The 9,763-nt window shown below is 36.0% G+C and overlaps 1 non-coding gene across 1 annotated transcript; it reads right to left on the bottom strand.

Annotated features, from left to right (window-relative positions):
• Positions 1-6,628: 6,628 nt before the first annotated feature.
• LOC132616350 (small nucleolar RNA R71) lies at positions 6,629-6,734 on the bottom strand. The gene has a single exon (XR_009573137.1). It is a non-coding gene; the product is annotated as a small nucleolar RNA R71 (small nucleolar RNA).
• Positions 6,735-9,763: the final 3,029 nt, after the last annotated feature.

A 9,763-nucleotide genomic window follows, 5' to 3' on the forward strand; every position in this document is an offset into this window, starting at 1 on the left:
ATGGAGTGTATCTAGGGCCTTTCAAAATCTGGGGCCTAATTTTTTTTTGCGCGGATTGCCCTTCTTTTGGGGTGGTCTGCTGGTCTTTAATTTTTTTCTCTTCATTTAAAAAGGTGGCCGAAAATACTCCGAGGTTCTGGGTTCAAACACCCGTTCAGTCAAAAAAAAAATTGCAAGCTAAGGCTTTTCCAAAAAGTATGCCTTATGCGGCAGACTTTGCCTTAAGGCATAATTAAAAGTATGCCGTCTATGACTTAAGACAAAGTCTGCCATCTCCGGCAGACTAAAAGTATGCCTTACAAGGCAAAGTCTGTCGTCTCCAACATAGGTTCTATGTAACTTCGCTCAAATAGGCATAGGTTCATAGAAACCTATGCCTTGAGAAATTATTATTATTCTAGAGTCTGCTGGGTTTCGAACTCAAAACCTCGGGTTATTTTGGGTCACCTTTTTAAGCGAAGGACAAAAATTTAAGACCAGCAAATTGAGGGGCAAAAATTAAAGACCAGTCCGTATGAAGGGCAACCGTGCAAATTGCCCGCTTGGGCAGCCTTACCCTCAGTTGCCCTTGCTGTCAAGTATTAATGTATTTGAACTTGTTTAGCATGTATTTGTTAAATTACCGTAATTACTAATTTCATTTATTATGAATAGTTACTTACAACTAGTTATTTTTAGAGATAATTTCAGAAACATTCCGTTAAGTTTGGCTTCGTTAAAACCACTTTCTCTTATATTTAGTAACATTATGTTTACCTCTTATTTTATTTTTTTGCAACAATTGTTTTAAATTTTTTATTATAGCTTAATACATAAGTAGTCCCTTAAACTTGTCTATTTTTTTTTTATTGAGACACCTAAACTAAGGAACGTACCTATTAAACACTTGAACCAAGTTAAAGTGTGTCAATTAGATACATCTTATACAATATAATTGTGCACGAAGGCAAAAAGCGTGATTGTCAGACGCTAGATATCGCAAAAAGGACTAGTCAAGAGCTGACACGTGGAAGTCAAAAAAAAAAAAAAACTAGTATCATTCTTCATCTACTATTTCCATCGTCTTCTTTTTTCCAGAAAAAAGCCTTTTGTTTGTGTTCTTTCTTCCTGTATATGTATAAGTCTAGATGGAGAAAAGGAAAAAAATTGTGGATTTTATTTCAATTACTTTACCTACAGAAAGATAATGATGGAAGAATAGAAGAGAACCTCTTGTTGTGATTGTGTTATACCGTGTAATATTTGTTCTTATATTAAAGAAATGGTAAAAGGTCCTATAAAATCCATTAAAATGGAGCCGATGAAAGAGAACTCATTTTCCGATCGATATTGTTGTGCTTGTCCGATAGATGTAATTCCTTCAATTGAAGCGTAAAAGATCTTACAAATGTTCATTATTTTAGACAAAAAATCTAATTTAAGTTCAAAATAGTGGAGTAGGAGGGATTACTGTTTTATTGGTGGTTCATAAATAGTGATGGTGATTCAAAAATACTCATGACGGAATATGGTTGGTGGACAGTGGCAATTTTGGAGGTGGAGTCGTGGCGTGAAATGGCTGTGGCAAAGAGAAGGTGAAGAAGACAGAAAATGAAAAATAAAAACTTAGCTCTTAAAAGTTGGTGTCTTACCCTTTCACTATTGCTCTCAAAGTGTCAAAATTTAGTCAGTTATATGAATATCTAATCCAGGCCAATGTGCATATAACCAATGATGCTTAACGTCAAATAAGCCATTTGAGCACTTGTTTATCTAAGTACTGATCTCAACTCATGACCATTATACGGCAGCTCACACAAGATAAATAGTATTTCAATTTAATGCGAATTATGGCTATAATTTACCTTATTTTCTCCAAAATTTATGAGTACTCAAATAATGTACAAGAAACAAGTACACTACACAGCAACATTGAGAACATAAACCACATGGAAAACTATGGTCCCAATTGACAAAGCCAATACATATGTTAAATTGTCGGAAATTTCAAAGGTCTCAACGTACCAGGTTGATGACAGATTAAATCAACAAAGTCTAAAAGGAAATGATGGTGTCAGGATATACAAACAAAACATGGAGGCAATATATAATGCACCATCTATCAATCCCCATATTTTCATCGTACTATTGTTTTTTTTTCTCTCCTTCAAGTCTTTTACTATTGCTTTAGTGGAGTTAGACTCGTTTGGCCATGAAAATTGTTAGTATTTAAAATAGAGGCGGATTCATAATTTAAACTTTATGAGTTCAATCTTTTAAGATTCTTAGTTGAATCCATTATATTTTATAAGTTATGGGTTCATGTCTACTACTTATTGCAATTTTCATAAATTCTTACACATAAATTTATGCACCGCGTCGAAAGTTGGGGGTTCAATTGAACCCCGTCTTTAAGGCTACATACACCCTTGATTTGATAAAAGTAGTTTTTGTTTTCAAAGTGACGAATAATATTTGAAAATTGGAGTTGTGTTTGGTCATGAATACAAATTGGAGTTGTTTTTGAATTTGTTTGAGTGATTCGGAATGAAAAAAGTGAAAAGGACTTTTTAGTCTTTTTCAAATTCCAAAAATTTTTGGAATTCAATTTGCCAAAATGTTATGGCCAAACATGATTTCCGGAATTCAACTTCGGGAAAAAGTGAATTATTCATGACTAAATGGCCACTTAGGTGTCCAACACCTTTCTTTTGATTCAGTTCTTAGGCAGGATGACCATTTTCAAGCTTGCTATGAGTTTTAGTCATCATTTTAAAAATAATAGAAAATAATCATACATTCATACGAAAATAAAATTTGAACAAAAGTGTCTTTAAATAAAATATCGAAGAATTTATAAAGGCTTGAATCCCATGAATCTTTCTTTGATTTGAACTTATAAAAGTTTTAAGCCCATGAATCCTTCTTTGATTTTGAAACTTCAATAAATTCTTGAACCCCATGAATTATTCATTGGGTTCCACTTGTCAACCTTCCAATTCCAATACCATCTGCTAGAGTTGTTTATTGTTTTAATTTGGGGCATTTTTGTCCAAATTTTCGTATCAAAAGAGTGGTTAAATGCTAATAGCTTTTGAAACAGTGGCTAATATTTGATAGGTTAAAAATTGCTATTTACCTACTTGGTCCCTTCATTGCATCCTTTTCGAAAGAGCAGCCCACTTTAAGGCCCAAATGATAATAGTCCAAACCAAAGTGATAGAAGCCCGTCCTTAAGTCATTGTTTCAGAGCCCAAGTTTACTAGACCATTCCAACTTGGGTCATTGTCACTTTTGCCGTGTGTTTATCTTTAATTTTTGCTCCTCATAATAAACAACTTTTTAGCGGGGACTAGGTTTATATTTTCGCATCATAATATCTCACAAAGTTATGCCCGCACAAGTTATGTCCTTAAAGCACTTGGCCCCTGATGTGCCGCGAATTTGTGGCACATTCGACGCCTTTTTACTATGGATTTTGGTTGTTCTCAAGTAAGTCTGGTTCATTTTAATGTGTTTTTGTTGTGTTTTAGGAAGGCGATGACCCAAAAGCAAAAACAAAGAAAAAAGGAAAAATTGCCCAGAAATGAAGATTCGACGGTCCGTCGATTGATTGACGGACTGTCCTTTGAAGCGTCGAATTGTTCAATTTTTCAGTGATGGCCTAAGTTGAAGAGGACAAATGACGGAGCCATCGACGAAGCGTCGACCTGATCGACGTTTCGTCGTTTGTATCGTCGAACAGAATTGTCTACCAGAAGAGAGAAAGACGGAAGAATCAACGGAGGGTCGAACTGGTCGACGGCACCGTCGAATGGACCATAGAACTGAAGAAACAAAAGACGAAGGCATCAACGGACCGTCGATTCTGCCACCAGGGGCAGTTTTGCTAATTGTTGATGTGCATTTTTAGAGCCTATTTAAAGAACATTTTAGGTTTTTATACATATCAGATTTTTCTCCAACATTTAACACTGTTTCCATTAGTGGGTGAGCATTGAATACTCCACTTTTGGAGCTTAGTGAAGACAAAAAGATTCCATTCCCACCATCTTTATTACACTTTGTAAGCTTTATATCTCTATTATTGCTTACTACTTTTGTGACCAATATGTGTGAGTAGTTTCTTTAATAAAAGTTGTGGACCCAAATGATGAGTGTTATGTAATGGGTGTCTAACATTGTATATATATATATATATAATGGGTTGTGAAGTGCTTTATTATTTCTCATATTCATTGTTAGTTAGTAGTTGCAAACACTTACTTATGCACAAACCCTAGTTTTGTTTGGAAAGATGAACTAGGGTTTGAGTTGAAATAATATAACAAGGACTCGGGGCGCTAACCCTCGTTTAATGAACTCACTTAGGGATAAGATGAGTTCTACTTGGCATATTTAATCGGCTTTACTTGCAACTTCTCTATATTTGGGAAAATCATGAAAAAAAATACTTTCTAACTATTGGAAAATATTAGGAAGTGCATTAGAGATTAAGTGCATAAGAAACCTAGACCCATTAGAAATATATCATATTGATACCCATAGCATAACATCTAATCACAGCGGGGACACAACTTTGGTTCTTTTAATCCAAACAAATTCCAAATACCTCAAAATAGTGAATACAAACCAAAACCCTTTTTCTATACTAGTCGGAATAGAACTAAGGTCTTTAGAGATTAGTAACATATATAATCAGTACTTATTTCATACTGTATTCCCTGTGGGATTCGACCCTAACCTCGTTAGGTTACTATATTTGACACCGACCGCCTTACGCCATAATTTAAGTGTAATTTGAGCGTATCAAATTTTGGCGCCGTTGCCGGGGAATACGGTTTTGAAATGAGAAAAGACATCATTTCACCCCTGAACTTGGCACCAAAACTCACTTTAGCAACTAAACTTAAGTTGTATTTATATACCCCCCTTAACAACTTTCATTTCAATTATTTTCCACCTTAACAAAATAATACCACTCTCACAATGTGAGGTGTATTACACTCGCGCCACGTCATTGCTATATCGTTGCCACGTCGTTTCAACGTCATTGCCACGTCATGGCCATGTAAAAAATTACCAGCCCTTCATTTTTTATTTTTCTTTTATTATTTTTTTCTTTCTTCTTCTTTCTCCTCGTCCTCACCACACTTGTTGCAGCCACCACCATCACCGCCGCCACCACCGCCACCGCCACTACCATAACCACCCATAAGAACAACACCCAGAAGCAACACCAAATTGAAATACATTTATTTCTTCTATAAAGATGACCCATATACACCCAGAAGCACCTCTATGTATATTCACATTTTCTACTGAAAAAATCACTGGAAAAAAAAAGAAGATGACCAGAATTTTAGTAGTTGTTGATCGAATTGTCATCTTTAACCCATACCAACCACCACCACCATCATCTCCCCACCAAATTTCATCCCATTCCTTCTCAAATTAGTCCCACTTACACTCAAATTTGTCGAAATTGGTTGTTTTGTTTGTTATTGTTGGCTATTATTATTATTATTATTATTATTATTAGCAACTCCATTTCTTCCATAACTTTATTTTTGAAAGAAAACAAAAATCAAATTCAAGAAACCAAAAAATGGTGAAAATGGTAAGAAAAGAATGATGAGAATAGAGAGAGAAAGAGGAATTTGTGAAGAAGAAGAAGGAAGAGGAAGGTGGTGGGGGCGGGGCTGTGGCGTGGGGTGCGGGTTGTGAAGAAGAGGAAGGTGGTGGGGGAGGGGCTGTGGCGTGGGGTGAGGGGTTGTGAAGAAGAAGAAGAAGGTGGTGGGGGCGGGGTTGTGGGATGAAGAAGAGGGGGCAGGCCTGTGGGTGGGGTGGGGGTTGTGAAGAAGATGGTGGTTTTTTAATTGTATATTATTTTTATTTTATTTTTTAATTGTATAATATATATATATATATATATATCAGCGGGTCCAACTTTTTATGCTCTTTACTCTCTTAATTTTTTTTTGCCACGTCAGCATCTGGGGTTGTATTTAATTAAGATGAAAGTTGTTAAGGGGGGTATATAAATACAACTTCAGTTTAGTTATTAAAGTGAGTTTTCGTGCCAAGTTCAGGAGTTAAATGATGTCTTTTCTCTTTTGAAATTACTAATTGTTGTGTACTTTTCTTTAAAACTTTTTCTATTCCATCACACCTTGTTTGCTGTTTCTAGTGAATCAGGTGAAAATGGCAGGAAGACACAATCGAAATCAAGGAAACGAAGGTGGGCTCCAAGTGAACCCACCTGCACCAGAAGAGGAGGAAGATGAGAATATATTTGCGGAATTCATTAATGAAGCTGATTATGCTTCTGTTGTGGTCCCTCCTAGGACTAGAAATGCTACTTTCAAAATCGATAGCTCTATCTATCAGCTGCTGAAACTTGAAGGTTATTTTCAAAATTCTTCGGAGGATTGTCCACTCCGACATTTGAAGAACTTCCTGCACGTGTGTGCTCAACAATCCCAAGGTGTTGTTTCTGCTGATGCACTTCGGTTACGGGTCGTCAAATATTCCTTGGCTGGTCGAGCAAGGGAATGGTATAAAAAGCTTCCCAGCAATTCTATTCACACCTGGAGTGAGATAGCCAATACATTTTTGAAGAAGTGGTTTCCACCGAGCAAAAAGGCTGAACTTCGAGATAAGATCTTTGAGTTCAAACAACTCCCGGGGGAATAATTATATTCGGCATGGGAGCGGTTCAAGTACTATCTAGCTCAATTTCCAACTCACGGGTTTCCGGATGCTATTCTCACCGAGAAGTTCTACAGGGGGTTGTTAGGTCCAAGGTTTCACCTATTAATTTTGATGATAACAAACCAACATAATTATTAATAAAAGAACATTTACTTGTGGTAAATTTATTTTTGGTATAGGTTTATTTGATGAAGAAGGATTTGGTGAAAATCTAATCAAATATGGAAAAGAAGATATTACGAGATGGAATTACGGAAGAAGATGTGGAAGAAAAATACTTACTCAAATCAAGGTACAAGAATTAAGGGAAGAATATTTACTACGATCCTATGGAAGGAAAATATTCTACAAAAGGAAAAGATCAATCTGGTACTTAAGGAAGGTTCGAAATCTATGGAGCATCAAGATATGCCAGAAGATTCAAGTTCACAAAAGAGTCCATATTCAGAGTGATCAAACAACTAATTCAAGAAGATGGATGTGACTACATTCAAATTAATATAAACCAAGATCCAAAGTGAAATGAAGAGGATCTTGAAATTCTCTTGGGTTGATTAAATAAAAGCTCATATTTGTACAGAAAAGAAAAGAAAAGAAATAATTGAATTTGCATTTCAAATATGAATATACATCTACTACGAGTTGGGAATGAAAGAAAGATCTCTACTACAAGTCTACAGTTGCAAATCTCGTAAAGACCATGGAGATTAGTTTATTGTGAAGATTTGTTGACTATGGAAGGAGGATATTGAGTGAATATCAGTTATTGAAAAAGATTTTATTTTCCATAATCAAGAATGGAAGATTCAGGGAGTTCAAATTACTACTATCATTTATGAAAGAATATTTTATTATATTCTATATCTTGGAAAATACATGTGTTCAAGGAAAGTAAATAAAAGTTGTGGCTCAAGGCAGAGGCAAACGGAAATAAACTATTCCTGGCATCTATTTAAGAAGAAGTGGACAAAAAGGGAAAGTTTGGTACTAAGCTATTGCTGGCATCTATTCTGTTTGGAATATTCTACAAGTCAACATCAGGCAATCAAAGAAGGGTAATGCAGCACAGTACTAAGTTATTAAAGGAATGAGTACAATTATCATTCCTTAAATAAAGATTCTCTCTTAATGAGACAAGGATGTCCAAGTTCAAGCCCGTATTCAAGTAAGCAATCAATTTTATGGAAAGAGATTTGGTGGATCGTATCACTGCTACAGAAAGAGATTCTTACATCGGTCAAATTCAAATGAACCAATATAAATAGGAGCAAGCGAAGCGAGATGAGATACGCAGCCACTTATACTTTCGTCTCAACCTTCTCAAGTTCTTTGCTCTACTTTTCATAAGCATTGTAATTCTGAGTGACTTACTGTGTAAACAAAAAAGAGAAGAGAGATATATTATAGTTGGTGAGGCTTTGTATTGAGAGGTCGTGTCATTGTTCATTTCTTTGGTGAGCGAGTAAAAATCAAAGAGTCGTTGTTGATGAGCGAGTGAAAAACCAACTTTGTGCGTTGTTGGTGAGCGTGTCAAAACCAACCCTTGTTCGTTGTTGGTGAGCGAGTGAAAACCAACCTTGTAAACGTTGGTGGTGAACGAGGAAAACCACAAAGGCTGTACTCAACTCAAACTACAAAGAGCTTAAAGAGATAACCTTCTTGCAACCCAAGGGGATTGGATTAGGATACCACATTAGTTCCAAACCAGTATGAAAATTGCTGGTGTCATTTATTTTATTACTCTCAGATTATATTCTGCACCCTTACTATTTATTGTGGTTTATACTTGTGCAAATTGAAGGACTAATAATTGTGTGCAGGCTATCTCGCTATCAGTCGACTGGCACCGAACAGTAGTCGACTAAATTTTTTAACAGGCTTACAATTCACCCCCCCCCCCCCCCTCTTGTACTTTCAATTGGTATCAAAGTCTCGTCTCATATTTTTATTTTTGCTTAACAGCAAGTGAGAAAAGTTCCATGGCAAGGCATCAAATTACTGAAGCCATATTTCAAGAGGGACTCTCAACAAGCAGGCCACCCTACTTCAATAGTTTATACTACAATCAGTGGAAGGATAGAATGAAGATATATGTTCAATCAATAGATTATAGAGCCTGGCTAGTTATTAAGAATGGGCCGAGGCCTATTCCGAATAATAGTGCTGGAAAGAAGGTCGAAAAAGAGACATCCATATTTGACTACACAAAAGAACATTTGGATATTATGCAAACAAATGCTAGAGCAATGTACCTGCTCCATTTTGCTCTTGGTGAAGAAGAATATGAGAAAATATTCGCTTGTAAAACTGCTAAAGAAATATGGGACAAATTGGAAGCTATCCATGAGGGCACCATAAAAGATAAGGTATATCAAGAAAACTTGGATAAGGCATCCAACAACGTTAAAAGGAAAAGAAGAAAGAAGCAGAGAGCTCAATCCATCCAGAATCAAGAGGTCCAACAAAGAGAGAACATACACTGCTACGAATGTGGTAAACTTGGACATATTAAATTAAAGTGTCCTAACAACAACAAGAAGAAGAATTCCAGAACTTCATCTTGGAGCGACGAGGATAAATCTGATAAAGAGAGTAATCAGGGAGAAATGACGCTCATATGCTTCCTGGAAGGAAAAGAAACTGACTAAAACCACAGAACCTCTTCTTCAAGTGACGAGAAAGAAACCGACGAGGTATGTCATACTCATATCATGACTTGTAATAATTATGATGATTTACAGGAAACTCTAGATCTAGCTTTGAAAGATTTGCAAAGAATTCTTGGTGCATTCAAGAAAGTTCAACGAGAAAAGAAAGACTTGGATATTCGACTTAAGGAATGTCAGACTAAATTGACTTACTTCAAGAAGAAAATTCTGAGTTGCACAAGCAAATGAAGACTTTGCACAAATCTTCTAGTCACCACTTTGATCAATAGAAGTCGACTCATCTCCTTAAGAACTACCAATTGACTGAAAAGGGATCCACTAGTAGATGCCCTACTTCAACCAAGTCAACTCAGGTAAGGTTCAAGTCGACTAATAAGACAACTGCAGGTGAACACTCTTAT

This window comes from Lycium barbarum, chromosome 10, assembly GCF_019175385.1.
Source record: "Lycium barbarum isolate Lr01 chromosome 10, ASM1917538v2, whole genome shotgun sequence".
In the NCBI taxonomy this organism is placed as follows: domain Eukaryota; kingdom Viridiplantae; phylum Streptophyta; class Magnoliopsida; order Solanales; family Solanaceae; genus Lycium; species Lycium barbarum.